The sequence below is a fragment of the Apium graveolens genome, chromosome 6, assembly GCF_009905375.1.
Source record: "Apium graveolens cultivar Ventura chromosome 6, ASM990537v1, whole genome shotgun sequence".
In the NCBI taxonomy this organism is placed as follows: domain Eukaryota; kingdom Viridiplantae; phylum Streptophyta; class Magnoliopsida; order Apiales; family Apiaceae; genus Apium; species Apium graveolens.
This window is the reverse complement of record NC_133652.1, coordinates 2170648-2191160: the sequence shown is the minus strand read 5'-3', so window position 1 is coordinate 2191160 and position 20513 is coordinate 2170648. Positions and strand designations below refer to the sequence as shown.

Below are 20513 nucleotides of genomic sequence, written 5' to 3'. Positions count from 1 at the left end.
TATGAACAATTTATTTTAATATATTAAAAATTGAAATTATTAATAAACTTTTTTTGCCCTTTGAGATACATTAATCAACCTTCTTTGGGATAAAAATACTAATTCAAAGTAGTTCAAAATTTGTTAAATAATTGAAATTTTTTTATCGGGTTATAGTTTGAGATTCTTATAATATGACATATTGTCAAGTTTTAATTTAATATGAATAGGTAAGTGAATTAGTATTAACGAATAAAAATAACATTATATTAATTATCGAAAGAATAAAATATTGATATATGATTTGGGACGTAGATTATACCAAATGGTTGAAATAGATAATTATGTTGGTCCTAATTTAGGCCAATTTTTAGGGGGGAAATCTTGGGCCCTATAGGACGTAACCGTAGACAATATATAGGGCATGTTTGGCTATTCCGTTAACTGAACTTATTTACTTATAAGTTCGTTATAACTTATCGCTGAGTGTTTGTCTGCCTAACTTATAAGTTGAATTTATAACTTATAAGCTTAAGTTGAATGTTAGTAGGGACGTACTTTTTCTCAACTTATTTTGATTTTTTTATTTTTTTTATTAACTTTAGGTTTAGTATATATATATTTTAATGTCAATTTAACTTAAAATTCACGAATTAAGAAAATTATATTTAAAAAAAATCATTTTAGTTCATTTAAGTAAAATAAAATTCTGACTTATAAGTAAAATTATCCAAAGACTTACATTTAGGTAATAGACATTGATTTTAATGCCCTCTGTATTCACATTAAAAACCCAATTAAAACATCACATATTATGAGTCACATTATTTTATAACTTTTTTGTGAACCAAATTTTTTTCATGTACCCCTATTCTTGTTGAGAATACCTCAAATATTAGTTCAGGACAAAATTTTAGAACAGTCTTGAACTTGCTCTAAATGATCAAACAAGTAAGGATTAAGTATTTACGTAGTCTGTGTTTGGTACTCCCTCTGATCCTTCCAATTGTCAAAGTTTTTTTTCTAATGTTCGATATGCATTTTAAAATAAATATAAAAAATATACTTTTATAATTTGTTTTTATTTTTTTTTCTATATTAAACTTTAAACAACAAATTCAAAAAAAATTAAAAATTAAAAAAATGAAACTATATTATAAAGAATTTTAAAATACGTGCCCAGACCGTCCCCGATGCATGAGCAGAGTATGATACAGGTAGGTACAAATAGTGTTCGATTTTGCTCATTCCTAGTAATAATCATTAATAAACTAATTTATTAATCTTATAATTATTTTATGAATATTGTCGTAATATTAAAAATAAATCGTTTTTTATTATAAGTGAAATACGGAGTAGATGAGGTTAGGTGGATCGGGATGGGAGTGAGTTGACATCACAAATACAAAAGAAACCCTGTTAGTTGACACTGTTAACATGTTTTTACCCGAAGTACACATCTCGCTTGTTTTTGAAAAACATGGCATGTTTATTGCTAGATTCCAAACTTTGGATAGACAAAATGTAAAAACGTGTAAATACATGTACACACTGCATTTAACAATAAAATTGTATAAAAATTTTCACAAAATAAACATGCAGTAGACTTTGACTGTAATGACCATTTATTAATATTAACAGCCCAATTAAAACATCACATATTATGTGTCATATTATTTTATAATTTTTTTATGAACCAAATTTTATGTATGTACCACTATTCTCGTTAAAAATACCTCAAATATTAGTTTAGGACAATATTTTAGAACAGTCTTGGACTTGCTCTAAATGATCAATCAAGTAAGGATTAAGTATCTAGATATTTTGTGTTTGGTATTCCCTCTATCACATCCAATTGTATAAAGCTTTTTTCAATATTCGACACATATTTTAAGATAAATATAAATTATACTTTTATAATTTATTTTTGAAATGTTCGTTTAATATATTAAACTTTAAACAACAAAATTTTATTAAAACAATAAAAATTATTTAGCGAATTATACTATAAAGAGTTTTAAAATACGTGTCTGGGCTACGTGGCCGAGGAGAGTATAATACAGGTGGGTACAAATAGTGTTCGGAAATGTGCATTGAAAAGGGAAATGAAGAGGCGGCAGCTGCAAGTCGGGCACAGTTTCCAAGAAACTCAAAGCATGTCTGGGTGTGTACACGTACACCTACTTCAGAGTCCCCACTCTCACACATAAGGCAGTGTTTGTTTCGACTTTTGTAGGAGTTTATGGAGTATTTCTAAATATTACTATTGACTTGAGGGTTTTTTGGGATTCTCAAAACTCAAACAAAAACCAAAGGAGAAGATGAAAAGAGGAGCGAGTGACGGTCTATTCGACCGATGAAACTTCCGGCTGCGTCACTTTGCGGTTAGTAACCTTCTTTCTCCTGTCAGTTTTCTTTAATTGTTTTTTATAGTTACAACTAGGGGTGTACACGGTTTCGCCAACCCGACCAATCCAAACCGAACCGACCCTATTTCGGCCGAACCAAACCGATTTTTTTCAACCCGATACATAGTTGGGTTGAAAAAATGTCAACCCGATTTAATTGGTTTGGATATGGTTTTCGAAAATTTTAAACCAATCCAACCCAACCCGATTAAAATATATATATACATGCTAATAAGTTAATCCAAAATTATGTTTAGGCCATTTACATATATCCATATATCTCTAAATCTAAATGTAACTTATAACCTCCGTGTTCATAGTTCATTTCATAACAACAATACATGTTTGATTAGTGTTATATTTTTTGCATTTATGATTCATTCCAATATTTAAAGCGTAAGCAATATTATTAGTACTTTTGATGTCGAAAATTAGATGCTTAAGACTATTTAATATGGAGGATTGTAATATTGTTTTGAACTATTTTCAAGTATTTTAAACTTTGAAACCTTATGTTTTATTATAATTTTTTATATTAATTTTGTATATTTAATAAACCGATCAAACCGATCCAAACCGAACCAAACCGAACAATACAAATTGGTTTGGGTTACAAATTTAAACGGTTTGGGTTGGTTTGAAATTTTGAAAACCCGAATTAATTGGGTTGGGTTGCTAAATTCTCCCAAACCGCCCAACCCGATCCGTGTACACCCCTAGTTACAACACTCGCACATCCCGAGATTTGAACTGTTGACCTCCCCTTATGGAAAGCCAAGAGCACGAACCACTGCACCAACACCCGTAAATTATGAGTTCTCTTGTACTCCTTCTGTCTGGATTCTTTATATCGAGAACGGTACGCATTTTAAACATGATTCCCTAAATAATTTTAAATATTTTTTCTATTTTAAATAGAATTATAATGTTTAAATATTTAAGTTGTTAACATATTCAATTGATCTCACGTGGTGTTGTGAATGACACAGGGATTTCCACTAATATCAAGGAATTTATCTCATCTCTATACTCAAAATTTTTAACCAAGTGGCAATTGTCAACAATATATCCTAGAGTTATGCTCGAGGCAAGTGAATTTTAGAAAATAATGATGGATATATTGGATTGTGCATTCCAAAAATTCACCTACGATATATTTAGTGAAAAGCACACGTTATTCTTTAGTAAAAAGCCTAAAAGGTGAAAGAATAGTTTGCTCTGTGCTCATCGCACGGTCACATTGATGAGTTCAATTAGTACAAATCCGGACAGCTCTTTGATGTGTGATTTTGACAATGTTGTTTACCTTGTTCTTGTAATGTGGAATTTCTTTCAAAGTCCCAAAAAATTGAATAAGCATACGGAACTTGGTAATTCTAAGAGGGGCTTGTGGGCTAAATAGTTGTTAATTTGTTTAGCAATATTAATATAGACGTGGGATATGCGGATTGGTGATTCTAGAGTTTTTTGTAGCAAGGTAAATATATGTGCAGGTTGTACTGATTGCTCGCTTGAGAACTTATTCGCTGCTAGCTTTCTTTGTGTAATCTGTTAGCTTGTGACAAGCCGTAATTCAATCTAATGCGTATACCGTCATTGTAGAAAAGGATCCTGACAGAGCCTTAAGTGCCTCTAATCTGCCAGTACTTTTTCCTTGTGCAAGTACCTGTCATATTGCAGCCTATAATCTGTTAAGCAAAACTCTGCTTTACATAACATGATTTGAATAAAAATGATTAATATTGTATATCTGATTCAATTCAGCAGCAAGGAAGCAATATATTACGTGTAGAAAAGTTTAAAGAACACTATTCACGGTGAAAAACATAAGTGAAAATGAATCTAGTAAGGGCACAAAGTTAGCTAAATTGCAAAAGTTGCATTGGTGTACAATGACACTTCTTTGAATACTATTTATTCTCCATCATCGAGTCTTAGGCAGGTTTAAAACGGAAACAGGGATCGTGTTGGTTCCGGCGTTTAGGAAAGATCACCTCTTCCATTAAGTCGTTCCATGTGTCGATGCGAAAGAGGTATCCATTTCACAAGTCTATGAAGTATGCAAATTCTTATATTTGTACAAGTCAACTAATTTATGTTGCTTTTTCTTGTTTACAACATCCTGTTAATTGCTACAAATTTATCTTTTCTTGTTTACATGATCATGTTGATTGCTACAGATTTATCTCAGTGAATCCAATAGCAGCTTAATTATATAGGCATTATAGCTTTTGATTTATCCCGAAACTTAAATTCACAAGCATATTGTATCCGAGCCTGCTTAAGAATCCAGGATGGTAACCTCAATTTGTGCAAGTAGAAGCCTTTTGATCTCTTTATTGCCGGTCGTACATTTGAAAGAAGGCGATTTCATGGTTACAACTTACAAGAGGGCATGGTACAAAAGGCTTATTGCATGTTTCTAGATTTCACTTATAGATATGGTCCATTATTATCTTTGATTTGAGAATTAAAATACCTGCCTTATACATTATTAGTTTAGTTTCATTTAGTAAAGCTGATTAAAACATTGAAAGGTTGAGATTTGAAACAAGTTGTGTCATCTGCCATCCTCCCAACCAGGGGTGGTCAAAACTTAATTTTCAGAGCCACAACGTCACGAATGAATAACGGAAACTCTTCCAATGTGAAAAGATGGTTGTGTGAACGAGTAACAGGTTGCCTGCTTATATTCTTTTTCTTGTTTCCTGTTGTGGTGAAATATTTCTTTATGTTGTGCTCATCATTTAATACATTTCTTTCATTACATCGTACCATTCATATGGATCCATGACGGGTTCTTGACGTAAAAGAAAGCATTTATTAGGCTACTACAATTGATTCAGGAGCGATATAATTATCAAGAGTGACAGCATCATTTTTTCCTCGGGAGTGTTGACAAGCAGACAGAAGTCCAATTTCTGCATCAAATGGTCACTCTATTGTTCTGCCTGAAGTTAGTCCGCACAGTTGCTGATATTCACTCCAAGCTGAAAATAAGGTATTCATAATCATTAAATTTTTGGTATCATGCAACCTTGCACTGTCAGTTGGTTGAGAAAAACCTTGATCAAACTGTTATAATTGTTACACTCTTGCTAAAAGGTACTTTCAAAAAGATGAATATATAAAGCTAAGCATCATGAATATATTTAAAAAAATTTATAAGTGTTAGTGGGATTGGACAGTTGTCTGTGTTTGATGCCAGGGCATTGACCTGTTGCTGACTTGCTGTCTTTACATGCTGCATGGCTTCTCAAAAAAAAAAATTAACCATATAGCTTTTGGAATTGAGACGGTGGCAAGTTGAGATGGGAGGGTCGGTGTTATGTTTCCGCAAGCAAGGTACGAAGATCACTTCTTAAGTTAGTAATGTAATTCAAGTTAACTACTTTTTATCGCCCGCCGTGCTATAAGAAATCATATTTGATTGCTGCTTTAAACTGTTATTAGTATTTAGCAACCATGATTTAAAATGGCGGAGCCATCTAATATGTTATTTTTAAAAGTTTTAAAAAAAATTAACTTATAAGTTATTTTACCAAACACCCTACTTTACTTATAAATGAAACATAAAAACAACAAAATTAACTTGTTAAAAATCAATTATTACATATATGTCACTTATCACACTTATTATTTATTTTAAGATTTCCCGGTCCAAGGCAAAGCAAAATACTAAACTTAGAATTGTAGGGCTTTGCCTTGGCGATGGCACAAGGCAAAGCCAAGACCAAGGAGGTGGTTTGGAAATAGTTTTCAACCAGCAATTGACACGCCTCGGTTAGTTCCTCACTAGCTGCGTCATTGCCCCAAGCACAAAGATACAACTTGACATGGTACTTGTTCGTATTTTAAACAGTTGCCTCCTAATTTTATTGAGAAATCAAGCGATGTGGTATAGGTGTTCAAGTGTATGACTAGAAAAAAAAGTGCTAGTGTTTTAACATTTCCCAAGCTTTGGTCATTTCATTTTTTTCATTTTAACCTTATTCTTAAAATAAGAAGTTGTTTTCTCCTTCTAATCCGAGAGTTTACGATATTTTACATATTGATTATACAAATAAGGAAATGACTCAAACTTTAACAACCAATATTTTTTTTGCATAACTAGAGGTAGAAAGATCGAGTTGAACACCTAAGTAGATTTTAAGTAAATGTTTAAAATTAATTTTTAATATTTTTGAACTTGTAGTGGCAAAATCATGTTACGATACTGTGACACCCTTCAAAATTAGATATACTATTATAAGCGAGGAGCATTTAACGGGCATCCAGTAGGAATTGAACTTATAAATTTGCAAAGTTCTAATGCATGGCCTTTTCATTTTGCAATTCCTTTGGAATGCCAGTTTTGTTATACTTGTGCTACACACTTCACGTCCCTCAAAGTTTAATAGTATTTATAAAAAAATAAATGTATTCAAACTAAAAATATTACATGTGCTCGAGAACTAAAAATGATCTTTTATTAAGTCTACATTTTTCTAGAATGTTACCATAACCAAGTTAGTGGATTCTAGTATTTTATGTATTATATTTGTATCTTGAAATTTTAATTATTTTAAATTTAAAGTTATTTTATTTAATTAAAAATAATTGGTAAATAGATTTCTTAGAATCTCTACATATTAGATAAAATACTAGAATTCACAATTTTTTATTTTGTTGCTTGGTGTATCATTCAAAACAGAAAAATGTCAATGAAGTACATACTTGTCGAGAACATATATGAGCAATATTTATCAATATAATTTGCACTTCAAAAGTATTTTGATATTTAACATTTACAAATACAAATTTTTTTATTAATTAATCAATATTAGTAAGAGTGACAAATCTGATATTTAATTTTTTCTCAAACAAATGTGAGTAAAACAATTTAAACTAGGAAATAATTATGAACTTAAATTGTAGGGAGCCAACCAAAAGGAAGACCTCTCCAAAAATAGGCGTATGCCACTATGAGTGACGAGCACACGGTATTCTTTAGTAAAAGGCGAAAGAATAATTCGCTTTGTGCTCATCACATGGCTGCGTGGTTTTAAAGCTTCCTCAGTGCTAGTTATTTATAGTTGTGCTAGACGATGTCTCTGAAATATTTTCGATGCGGGTTATATGCTAACCGGAGTGGATCAAGTGCTCGCTTGCACTTCGCAATATATTGTCTTTTGGTGCTATTTAAATGTAAGAAGAAATAGTTCAGAGTCCATATAACCTTTATTGAAGTTTTAAAGCTAGAAGCCAAACGAGGAGACCGTCAAAATATGTAAAACGGAGTGGTCTAAAATTCAAAGCTTCGCAGGTCTTCAATAGGAAAAAGGCTTTACTCCTCCAAGTAAACCAGGGGACAGGACAGGGGAAGAACATAACAAATTTCCTTATTGCATTATTTTATGCTAAATATCTTTAGCTTTTGCGATATGAAGAAGTCACGGGAAATAACTTGATGGACATAGTAGAAGGTAAACTTGCATAAATCTTATGGCTTGAATAGTTAGGTGTTCCATACATAAACCCCACTCCAAAGATAGGCGTATGTCAGTTATGTCAGTGTAAGTGACGAGCACACGGTATTCTTTAGTAAAAGGCGACAGAATAGTTCGCTATGTGCTCGTCACATGGCTGCGTTTAATTAGAAGGAATCCGGTCAGATCCTTGATATGTGATGTTGACAACATCGTTCACCTTTTTCATGCAATCCAGCCCGCCCTTATACTTTCTCAAGTATCATGCAAGAATAGTTAAGTAGGTGCGGTTTGAGCTCATTTTCTTTGCTCACCAGCTGGTACTAACAATGTTTCACCAGCTGGTACTAACAATGTAATACGTCTTGCTGGATATGTGCAGTGCTTGGATATGCTTGAAAAGGGTCTCTTATTTCCATGATGATCAGTTATCTATATGTAGGATTGGATATTTTTATGCAATCTTAAGAAATCTGTCAACTTGAGCTACAATGTGAGAAAGGAAAAATACTTGGCAGGTTGAAAATATCTGAGCTAACCAGCAGGAAAAAAAAAGTTAATGGTCTGTCAGACAACTGCAAGACCACCCCAGCCAAGGAGAACCCCCCAGCTGAGAACGATCCTCTATGGCTCTGAATGGTGCACTGACCATGCAGGACTGTTAATCACGCTCTGGTCCTGCAGTCTAGATTCATCCAACAGACTTGGTCACCTGTCTCCTTTGAAATCAAGGATACAGAGGTACGATTACTATAGAACAGATCCTGTTCAAGTAAGGTCGTGATATAGAGGCTTGCACACCTTGGTAATATTCATAGTACTTGTTTTAAGTTCTTTCGATGTGGGATATTCACGGGGGTTTCTAGTAACACTCTGAGTGTATTTTTAACTTCTGAAAAGTTAAGGCAAAACCATATAACCAAGTGATTATCCAAAACTCAAGTTAGAATAATTTGTTAATGTGCAACTATTGTAATAATTTGTTATGTGTTAATTATAAAAACATACATGTTAATTGATCTACGAAATAATCCTCTCTTCTTTGGTGAAGAGAATGTTATGTAAATTAATTTTATCTTCTTTCTTTTTGCCCAATGTATTTTGTAGGATTCGATTCTTGTATGCATATTCTTTCTTTATCTTGCAACTGAAGTTTAAAGTAACATGCCAATCTATTTTAAAGTTTAAAATTATAACATTCTTAATTATAATACCCACTCCGTTTCACTCATTTTGTCCAATCAGATTTACTGTTTACATCTTTTATTTAATCGCATCTTTTTTTGTCAATATCATATTCAACAACCTAATACCTACCAAAAATATATTTTATTTTCAAATAAATTAATGTAATTAACATTTAAATTAATTTATCAAAAAAACTAACACTTACATTACCATATTAACTGAATATCAACAATAATTTTGGGCATTAAAAATAGTTTTGAAAAAGACACAATAGAAAATGCGGTTAAAACGTTATATTAATAATAAGATAGCAAATGTGGGAATTAATCTGTACATCGCATCAGTTATAGACTCCCAATATTTAAAAGTTGTTACTTGATTGTTTGGTATAACGTGGTTAAATATTATATAAACAATAAGATAACATATGTTGGAATCATGGTAAGGGTTATCGGCTCTCTCTATTTATTTGATAGTTGTTGTTGGTTGTTCGATATAGTTATTTGGTACGATAAATAACAATCATTAGATTTTAGGCAAAATATGAGAACCCTTAGATGTAATGATAAAATAATATTCATTATATTAATATTTTAATTACTACTATAGGTCATGGGTACGAATCCTCTTACCGCAGATGATCAAAATATCTTATTTCGGGTTTCAACTGTCCAAAATAAAGTCACTGAACAGTATCCAGAATTAGGGTTGTAAACGAATCGAGTCGAGCCGAGTTTTTCCTTAACGAGTTCGAGTTCGAGTTTTTTCTTAATGGGTCGAGTCGAGTTCGAAAAGTTTAACGATCAGATTTTCATGTTCGAACTCGAGCTCGTTAACAACCGAGTCGAGTTCGAGTTGTTCACGAACTTTTCGAGTCGAGTTCGAATTGGTCATTAATTTTTTAATTTTTTTGTGTCTTTTTTCCCAATTAGAGTCAAAATAAGACCCAACCCAAGTAAAATAAAATTTAAGCTCAGTCTAATTAGGAAGATACAGGTAGAGATAGAACATGCTCATGTATATATTTAGATTTTTTTATGCATATTGAGGGAAGTGATCGCAGTTCCTTCTAAACCATGCCAATCTTCAACCATCTTAAATCTCTCACATGAGTTACAGGCCCCCGCTACAAGGACCAGATGTTGTAGGTGCCGAATCTTCTTTAATATAATGAAGAATTTATGCTTTTCTTGAAACAATGTGGGTCTTCTTGAGTTGTTGCCTTTGAAATAACTTAGAATACATTCATTAATAAGTAGTTCACTGTTATCGTAAATTATTAATACAGTAATTTTAGAAAACGATAGAATTGAAATTGAGGTACACTTGATCTTCACAATCTTCACAAAACGCTAAGATATCCTAAACATGTGATGCGAAGTTAGTTCATATTCAGTGTTAATGGATGAGCTCCAAATGCATAGGATATTTAAGTCTGTCCGCATGAATTATGAGGTGTTTGCATATTACGTTTTTTTAATCTCTTTTTCAACGGTAAAAAGTTAAGACGGCAGAGTGCAGAATATTGAACCACATGAACTCCTCTCTTTAAAGGGTGAGATGTTTAGATAAAGAATCTTTTCTACTATCTCTACATGAACTACTTGGAAATTTTCGTCACCACTTGAATGTGCAGACCTGGTTTTGCTCACCTCCATAATTGACGTTACTTTGGTCTGATTTAAAACATGTTTCATCCGTCCCTCCTAGAGGAAGACAACGGGGACAAACTGTGATAGCAGTAGCGCCTCTGCCACATCGCTAACAACATCCAGGCTGCTTATGAACAATACATTAACAATAACAAAACCTTGTATTCGGTTATTTCATGCATTCCAGTCAGGCATGATAGATAAATGAATAGAAGGAAAGAGTTTGAAGACCAATTTAAAGAGAGTAAGTGTCAAAATTAGGATAACATTTGACACAACACAATCTTTAAAACTAGATTGGCGGGGGCTGCGCGAACACAAGCCACCCCTAACACAAATTATGATGTAGACTCCACCACTTGGGTAGATCTTAGACAAGCACCCCTCCTCAGTGCAATAGAGGTCACTAATCTAGGCCATGAGCCTTCCTGATCGCCCATTGACCCCATCCAGGTATGTAGGTTACAAGGTTGGAAGTATGTCCATACTTATATCCAGGTGGTAGTGTTTGCTTTAGTATGTTATCGATGTGGGAATGCTGTGATCACTACTAAGAGCACAAAAGCTATTAAGGTCTTTACAATAATTCTAGTGAGATCCGCTTCTCCTCTAGTTATGAATGTCACAAAAAAATGTAGTTACAAATGAGTAATACTCGGTAAAATTCTAAAAAAATGTGTTACTCGTAAAATATTTTAAAAAATACTCCCTCCATCCCAATTTATCTGTCTTGTTTGACTTTTTACAGTCAAATTGACCCAACTACTGAAAGTTTCACATAGTGGATTATCGAAAGTATTTATAAAAATTATATCATTTGAAAGGATATTTAATGTACTTTACTATGTATTTTTCAGTTTTTCAAAATAATAAAAAAATAAGTTTTTATTTACGGTCAAAGTTCAGGACAGAGGAAGTAATTAATATTAACAAGGGTGACCCATTTGATATTTTAATGTCTACAAACACCTTCAATTCTTTCTTACAATTTCTACAAGCACGGGGCAAATTTATAATGAACTACTCATTATTTAATGCAATTTTTAGATAATAAGTAAAAAGCACATGGTATAGGCATATGCCACTTCAAAAATAAGTTGGGGAGCCAACGAAAAGAAAGGCCCCTTCAAAAATAGGCATATGCCACTATAAGTGAGGAGCACACGGTATTCTTTAGTAAAAGGCAAAAGAATAGTTTGCTTTATTTAGAGGTGTGCTAGACAATGTTTCAAAATATTTTTGACGTGGGTTACCATATGAACACTTGCGCTTCGCAGTATATTGTCTTTTGGTGCTATTTAAATATAAAAAGATTTAGTTTAGTAAAAGTCGAAAGAATAGTTTGCTATGTGCTCATCACATGGATGTGCTTAATTAGAAGGAATCCGGTCAGCTCTTTCATATGTGATGTTGGCGACTTCTCAAGTACCGCGCAACAATAGTCAATAGCGAAAATTTTGAGAACAATATATTTTATTATATTGGTAAAACTTTTAAATATATGAGTAAAAAGTAAAGATACTATTATTTTCAAATAAGAGTAAACGAGTCATTTATTTTTACATGTACTCCCTCATTCCCTTCCAATTGTTTACATTTCTGAAAAGTGTCGGTCACGCATTTTAAGGTGCATAAAAAGTATAGTTATGTAACTTATTTTTACAATTTTCTTTATCTAAATAAAAGTTGAATATTTTAATTTTTATTCGGAACAACAAAATTGTAAAAAAAATTACAGAATTATATTTTATATGCACCTTAAAATGCGTATCGGACACTCTCCAAAAAATGTAAACAATTGAAAGGGATGGAGAGAGTATATCAATATATTCAATTATTTGTAAATAAATATCTTAAAATTGTTTTATTAAAAATACTTAATTTTTTCATTTTTACAAATAGCTTAAACGAACGGATTATAATGGGTGAAAATCAAATTACTAGGTATTAGGTTACTTGGTGAAAAAAGCAGATTGGAAATGCAGTGATGTTATGTTAACTGAAATTAAAACAGTGCACACAATATTTCAAAACTCACTTAATTTTGTATTAAAATCAAGCTAGTGTTTTGCTACAAATCTTGGGTTCTTTGTAAGTAAAGAACTCAGCTTCTTCCTTGAGAGAGTTACAAGAAAAACTATATCTGTTTGATACAATTTTAAAAACAAAGGACCAGTGTTTACTTTATAGATTAGTAAACACATGTTTACACAACATGCAATAAGATGTATTAAACCTTACTTTAAGTTATCTCTAAAACTTTGCATTTCTGGCTTAGTGTATCTTTACAAATCCTGTGAATCTGTGATTTTCCTTTGTCAGTTAATCTTGGCCTTTGATCTTGTACTCTTCAAGCTGCTTTTGTAGACTTTTCAATCTAACTGATTAGATCGTTTGTTGATTAATAATCTTGAATGTTTAACTTGTCTGCATTTGGTACTTGAGCTTCATATCGAGATCTCCAGTTTGATCTATAGAGAACTGACATCTCGATCAGTATAATGGCTTATCGAGATCTCTTAGTTCTCTATAAGTGTTTTGACTTGTCGAGGTCTTTGAGTTCTCTATAAGTGAACTTGGCTTGTCGAGGTCTCCAAACTTCTGCATGTAGAAATGACTTGTTGATATATCTGAGATCTCTATAAGCATTTTGACTTGTCGATATCTCTGAGATATTTAATGAGAAAATTGACTTGTCGATATCTCCAATCTTCACATCTTCATTTTGACTTGTCGATATCTCTGAGTTCTCTAATGCAGAAATGACTTGTCGATATCTCAGAGATCTCTAATGAGAAAATTGACATGTCGATATCTCCAATCTTCACATCTTCATTTTGACCTGTCGATATCTCTGAGTTCTGTAATGCAGAAATGACTTGTCGATATCTCAGAGATCTCTATATACATTTTGACTTGTAGATATCTCTGAGATCTCTAATGATAATTTGACTTGTCGATATCTCCAATCTTTATGTCTTCATTTGGCTTGTCGATATCTCTGAGACTTCTCTGTAAGCTATTTTGGACTTCTCGATAAGTTATTCTGGAGTTCTCGAATGACTTCTCTATATGACTTGATCTGTGACTTGTAGATATCTTGACTTAAAACATTTTTCCTAAACCAGATTTATTCTACTCCAAACTTCTTCACAATTTCTCTGAGGCATGATCTTGTTGATCTTCTTCCAGAGTTTATTCTCAGGCTTGAGACTGTTTACAGAAAAATACTTCAGTCTAATCTTTGACATTTTTATAGACTTAAGTAATACAATACAAAATACAATTTTAGATTATCATACAACTAATTCTTAGGGCTGTCAATTTGATTTAGTCTTGTTATAGTATATTCATGTCTTGCACAACACTAGGGAAGAGTCGCATAAATTTATTGAATTCATTTTGGAATAGTTTTAAATCATAGTTCTAAAATTTATATATAATTAATTTGCATCACTTGTCTTTGCAAGTTCTAGTTTTTCATTATCGTTAATACATTTATTTGTTGTATTTGTAATATGAATTATATATATGAATTATTTGTAAAATGAAATATGTTTACATGTTAATTAATAAATATTGTTGATAATACTAAATGTTGTTGGTAAAATTCAAACTTTGAGATCAATGTATACAATGATTTTAATTTTATTGATTATCTAATGTTGTTGGTGAGATTTAAAATTATAATAACCCGTGCGAGACACGGGTCATTTTCTATATTTTTTTTACACCATGCAATTAAATTTGTAAAATTCTTGATTGTTTCCTTATTGATAATGTTGTATAACGTCTAAAATATATTAAATACAAGTTGAGTGTTTATCAATGTGTATAATTTTCATGCAAGACATTAACACTGTACACAACATTTCTAATATAACTTATTAATCAAATTATATATTTTCTTGTTTGTGTAGTCTAGTCGGTATTTACAAAATGAATACAAGCAGTATAATTATTGTACGTTTAAAAGAAAAAAATTGAAGTTAACATGTACAATGTTGTGAGTATGTTCATAAAATGTAAACTAAAAACTAACACATATGCTTAAAGTCGAGTAATTTTTTTGAATTTTGGTTAAATAGACATTGAGTAATTAATTATTTTATTACTTAAATCATTACTAATTTACAACTACCTAATTTAATTTAAAAGGATTAGTAATGTATAACTAAAGTCGCAAATCCTAATATTTAACAAAGTAGAATTTACACTACCGTGAATATAAGGTTTTTTTTAATAATAGGTTAACATTTACGTTGACTTTATGTCATTGCTAATATATTAATTTATTAAATAAGGTTGACTCAGTCGTATCCTTAGTTTTTAATCTAATATATTATACAAAGTTGATTTTATTAGATGTCACATAATTGTCGGTGTAATGATTCATCAATTAAAATTGGCGTTATCCACCTAGTTTTTAACACATTGAAAAAAATTTAGGTTTAATCGATCATTCTCATTTTCACAACACAAAAACTTTTGTTATTCTCTTTCAGTGTATTAATAAATTCGAATACAACATTAGCACTAAATCTTTTAAAATTAGTAAAAATAAAGTCACATGTGCGGGTGTATGTATGTAAATTATTGTTTGTTATATTTTTGAGTAAATTATGTTGGCCTCGTTTATTTATATTATAGCTTAGTTATGTATAAGTATAATCGTTAGCCAACTAATTACTCAAATAACATGTACTTAATAATTATTCAGAAATTATAATTATCTAAGAAATAAATTGTGATTATTCATATATTGTAGTCGTACAATCAATCAATATCTGTTTTTACTCAACACGGCATCAATCATGGATACAACATAAAAATAATTTATATATTGTAAAGACTAACTAATAATATTCACGAACTTTTTTTCAAGAATTCGAAGATAATTTAGTACTAATATTGTCATTCAAATCATTTTTAATTTTTTTGTTTATGATTCTAATATTTCCTTTTTAATAACTCGATAACATTATATATTATTTTCCTAAATTAAATATTTTTCAATTCGATAAATCTTTTTATATATTAGTTGAACTTGTTAATCCTTTCAAATTATCGACTAATATTAATTTTTTTTTCTTTAGATTGCATAACATGGATTAAATCAAATGGTACGATACATTTTAATTTTTATTTTTATTCAAATAATTCAAAATAGATGTACGATGTTCTCCAATATTAAATATTATTTTTCGTTAAATTATGATCCTAACCTATCTAAATATCTAGTGCACATATATATTATTTATATAAGTGTACCTATTTTCAATATTTTTTAAAAAAATTAATTATATCTATAATTTAATTTTTTAGTAAAAAAATATATATTAAAAATGGACGAGACGTACTTTTCAAACTAAAAATTATTTATTAAATAAGTTAATGATCTATTTATGTATTATTCTTAACTTTATATCTCAAATTCAATTATTTAAAACTAACTCTACAAATATTTCAGTAATTATTTTTAAAGTTAAATAAATTGTCGTTATTAAGGAACTCAGATATTACGTGTATGATAAAAAAACCAAGTAACAAAGTGGTGTAATGGTAAGAAGGTGTATATGTGAATATAAAGACTCATGTTCGATTCTCCTCAACAACATTTTTATACAAATATTAAGTACAAGGGTAAGTTAGTAATTTCATTGAGAATAAAAAATTTAACTAATTTTATCCATTTGTTATCCTATTATATATAGAAGAGAAGAGAAGATATGAGATTAATCTATATAATAATTTTACTACTAAATTTAACGATTCATATCAATTTAATTTAAAATATCAAACAATTATAATTGAAAGATGATAATCAAAACGGAGCAAATAACGATGTTTATGCTGACATCATTGTTATGCCGCATGGCCATAACAACCTTTTCTCGTCAAAAGTCGTTTGATACGTTCTTAGATATAATGTGTTGGAATTAATATAAATATCATTTCAAAAATATGTTTGCTTCAAAAGAAAATAATGTGTGAGACTTTTGGTTTTAAGACCTTTCATTTTGAGACTCTTCATTCTAAGACCTTTTGCATTTCACCTCCATTAATCAACAATGACTAATGACTTTCTACTATCCTTGGAGTTACTAGTTTTCACCCCTGTAAAATGAGGTCTCTTTCCTCATTTTTGAACACATGGATAAAATTATATTCTCTCAATTACTATCATAAAATATAAGAATATTTTTGGACAATGATCAAGACTGATTTCAATCTATTTCTTTATACTACACTGAGGAAATAGAGGTCGTGAAACCCTCGAAGTTGATTGCTAAGAGGCCGTGTGCACGTAGCGGGACAAATTCAACTTTAGGGCACTGTCAATTCACGCCACGACTTTACATTCACACAAGTTATTCGGTTTGCTTTCTCAAATTTTCTTACATTATAAAATTGAATTTAGTGTTATAATATATCTTATTACCACCATGACTTCCAATACTTTTATTCCTGATATGTCTAAATTAGACCTTTTGATGAAAACATTATAAAATTAGGTCTGATAAGATGGAGTTTTTTGGGTCAAATTGGAGTAAATTATTGTCTTACTAATGATTCAGCCACTGAAAATTCTAACGGACATTTTGAAAAGGATATAAGACTTGTCGTGGAATGTTATTGCATTATATGACAGCTGCTTTATATTTAATCTATCGTAAGTTTTTTAAGGCCAAAGAAATATGGGATGCTTTAAAAAACAAGTATGGTTTCGATTATTTTGGGACTAAGAAATATGCATGTAGTCAGTAGCTACATTTTCATATGTCTGATGATAAGCCAGTTCTTCAACACGTTCATGAATATGAATACATGTGTGCTGATATTATTGCCAAAGGAATGAAAATTTGTGAAATATTTCAAGCTAATTTTCTTCTTGAAAACTTACCACCATCTTGGCAAACATATGTTCATGCGACGAAACATAGACAAAAGGACTTTACTCTTCAAGAGTTGTCTCACATCAAGATTGAGGAACAAAATCGAATTCAAACAAATGAGACATCACTTGTTCATTCTTCCTGTACTGCTAATCTTGTTGAGTCAAGAGACGCAGGTCGTAAAAGGGGACAAAAAAATAAGGGTCCAAATCAGCTCCATGGCACTAAAATGAAGAATAACAACTTCAATTAGGTGATTTTGTTAATAATTATTTTTTTCTAGTAGCATCGGGCCAACTTGATCTCTAGTCTCTTTAGTCTAAAACTTAGTGCTCATTTGGAAAATATTAAAATAAGTAACTTACATCTTAAAATGAATAAGTAACTTATAAGTAATAAGTAAATTAAAAATTATAAGTTATATAAGTGTTTGGATAACTTTACTTAAAAGTCAGAATTATTTTTATTTAAATGAACTAAAACAAATATTTTTTATATACAATTATCTTAATACATGAGTTTTGAATTAATATAATATTTATAAACATATATTTTAAAATTAAAATTAATAAAAAAATGAAAAATCAAAATAAGTTAAAAAAAAGTACGTCGTTGCTAATATTCAACTTATCAGCTTGTAAGTTATAAATCCGACTTATAAGTGAGGTCCGCAAACACTCCTTAATAAGCTGTTACAAACTTATAAGCTATAAGTAGCTTATAAATTGTCACACAAACAAACAGACCTTAGTGCTCTGCGTATCATGATTGACAAAAAAATATATACATTTCACTGTGCTAATTTATAGTGAATTCTAGAAATTTGAGTGAAACACTCGTACATGACAATGATGACTAGGTGAGTCTAATAAAATTTCGACGAAAAAATGGTTTGTTAAATAATTTTATCAAATAAATATTATTTTCCCGTATAAATTTTAGAAAATGGACTAGCCGAATAAACTTGTCAAATATTTATTGAAAATCTTTCTAGTCATTGAATACACATAGAAAAAATATAACTGAATACATAAAAACACTAATATGTAACTTTATTTTTTAAAGAAAATTTATTATATTTATATATTAAAAAATAAATAATCTCATTAAATTAATATATTTAGTTTGTAAAAATATATTCATTTACCGTAAATTTGTGTACTACAATATTTCATATATAGTACTTACTCAGTCTCATCTCCCAACCATTTATTTACGTTAATAAGAGATTGCTTGATACATATTTTAAGGTAAATATAAAATATAATTTTATAACTTATTTTTAAAATTCTTTTTTTCTGAACAGATATTTAAATATCATTTTTTATTCAAAAAAATAAAATTATAAAAATGAATTTATAAAACTAAATTCTATATGAATGTGTTCTACACTTTCAACGAAATATATACTCTCACAGAAATATAAAATCAAAAATATAAACAAATAGGTAACCAGGACAAGTTCGGCAGTGATCTTTATCTTTCTATACAAATATCTCCAATTTTCGATGTATCATTTTCAGGTATTTATATATGTACGTACTCAAGATGTAATACTTTTTCTAACTAAAATATTAATTAAAAATGAAGATTATTATATTACAATGAAAAAAATTGTTGCATATTATAATTAAATGAGTTGTTATATCTCGTGTATGTGTTATATATATGCTGTGATTAAGACTAAATATTCGGTCGGTTCGGTCCGGTTTGATCGAAATGGACCGAATTATATTATGGACCGGACCAAATCAAACGAAATAATTCGGTCTGGTCCGGTTTTAGACCAAACAGACCGAATTTAAAAAAAAAAACAAAATTGTATTAAAATTTTAAACTAAAAATTATAAAATTTAAAATATAATTAAAGGTAAGATGATATGTAAAGTTCTAAGTGCATAAATATAATTATAAATTAAAATTATGATTATAATTTTTAAGATGTATGTAAAATATATATATAACATAAAATTATAGTATTTATGATTTGGTCAGACCGAAATATTTTTTACAAGAACCGGATCAAAACAAATTTTATTTCGGTTTATTGGTCAATCAGGACCGAATCAAACCGAATTAGCATAGTTTGGTTCGATTTTTGGTTTCGGTTCAGTTTTGCTCAATCCTAGTTATAATCATTAATAAATTAGTTTATTAATCTTATAATTATTTTATGAATATTATCGTAATATTAAAAATAAATCGATTTTTATTATAAGGGAAATACGGAGTAGAGGAGGCTAGGCGGACAGGAATGGGAGTGAGTTGATATCACAAATACAAAAGAAACTCCTGCTAGTTGCCGGTGTTAACATGTTTTTAACTGAAGTACACAGCTCGCTTGTTTTTGAAAACATGGTATGTTTCTTGCTAGATTCCAAACTTTGAACACACAAAATGTAAAAATGTGTAAATACGGGTACACACTGTATTTAACTCTAAAATTGTATACAAATTTTTTTCACAAAAATAAACATGTAATAGACATTGATTTTAATGGCCCCTGGATTCATATTAAAAACCCAATTAAAACATCACATATTATGTGTCACATTATTTTAAAACTTTTTTGTGTACCAAATTTAATACTCCCTCCGTCCCTCTCAATTGTTATCGTTTCTAAGATAATGTCCGACACGCATTTTAAGATGAATAGAAAGTATAGTTCTATAATATTTTTTTAAAAATTTTCTTTTTCTGAATACAAGTTTAAACATTCTATTTTTATTCAGAAAAAAAAAAATTAAAAAATATTATAGAACTATACTTTATATTCATCTTAAAATATGTGTCACACACTTTCTCACAAACGATAACAATTGGGTGAGACTGAGAGAGTACATGTTACATGTACCACTACTCTAGTTAAAATACCTCAAATATTAGTTAGGTCACACAACATCATTATGCTATGTAATCAAC

At 30.1% G+C, this 20513-nt stretch overlaps 4 non-coding genes and 3 pseudogenes across 4 annotated transcripts; all 7 read right to left on the bottom strand.

The window, feature by feature from the left end:
• Positions 1 to 3498: 3498 nt before the first annotated feature.
• On the bottom strand, positions 3499 to 3625 carry LOC141669564 (U5 spliceosomal RNA; annotated as a pseudogene).
• Positions 3626 to 6064: 2439 nt separating this feature from the next.
• On the bottom strand, positions 6065 to 6213 carry LOC141669119 (U4 spliceosomal RNA). The gene has a single exon (XR_012553413.1). It is a non-coding gene; the product is annotated as a U4 spliceosomal RNA (small nuclear RNA).
• Positions 6214 to 7306: 1093 nt separating this feature from the next.
• Positions 7307 to 7423, bottom strand: LOC141669222 (U5 spliceosomal RNA). Its single transcript, XR_012553513.1, has one exon. It is a non-coding gene; the product is annotated as a U5 spliceosomal RNA (small nuclear RNA).
• Positions 7424 to 7888: 465 nt separating this feature from the next.
• Positions 7889 to 8015, bottom strand: LOC141669495 (U5 spliceosomal RNA; annotated as a pseudogene).
• Positions 8016 to 8416: 401 nt separating this feature from the next.
• Positions 8417 to 8637, bottom strand: LOC141669840 (small nucleolar RNA U3). The gene has a single exon (XR_012554093.1). It is a non-coding gene; the product is annotated as a small nucleolar RNA U3 (small nucleolar RNA).
• A 2358-nt stretch (positions 8638 to 10995) lies between these two features.
• Positions 10996 to 11156, bottom strand: LOC141669512 (U1 spliceosomal RNA). Its single transcript, XR_012553791.1, has one exon. It is a non-coding gene; the product is annotated as a U1 spliceosomal RNA (small nuclear RNA).
• A 642-nt stretch (positions 11157 to 11798) lies between these two features.
• Positions 11799 to 11924, bottom strand: LOC141669519 (U5 spliceosomal RNA; annotated as a pseudogene).
• Between the last annotated feature and the right edge of the window lie 8589 nt (positions 11925 to 20513).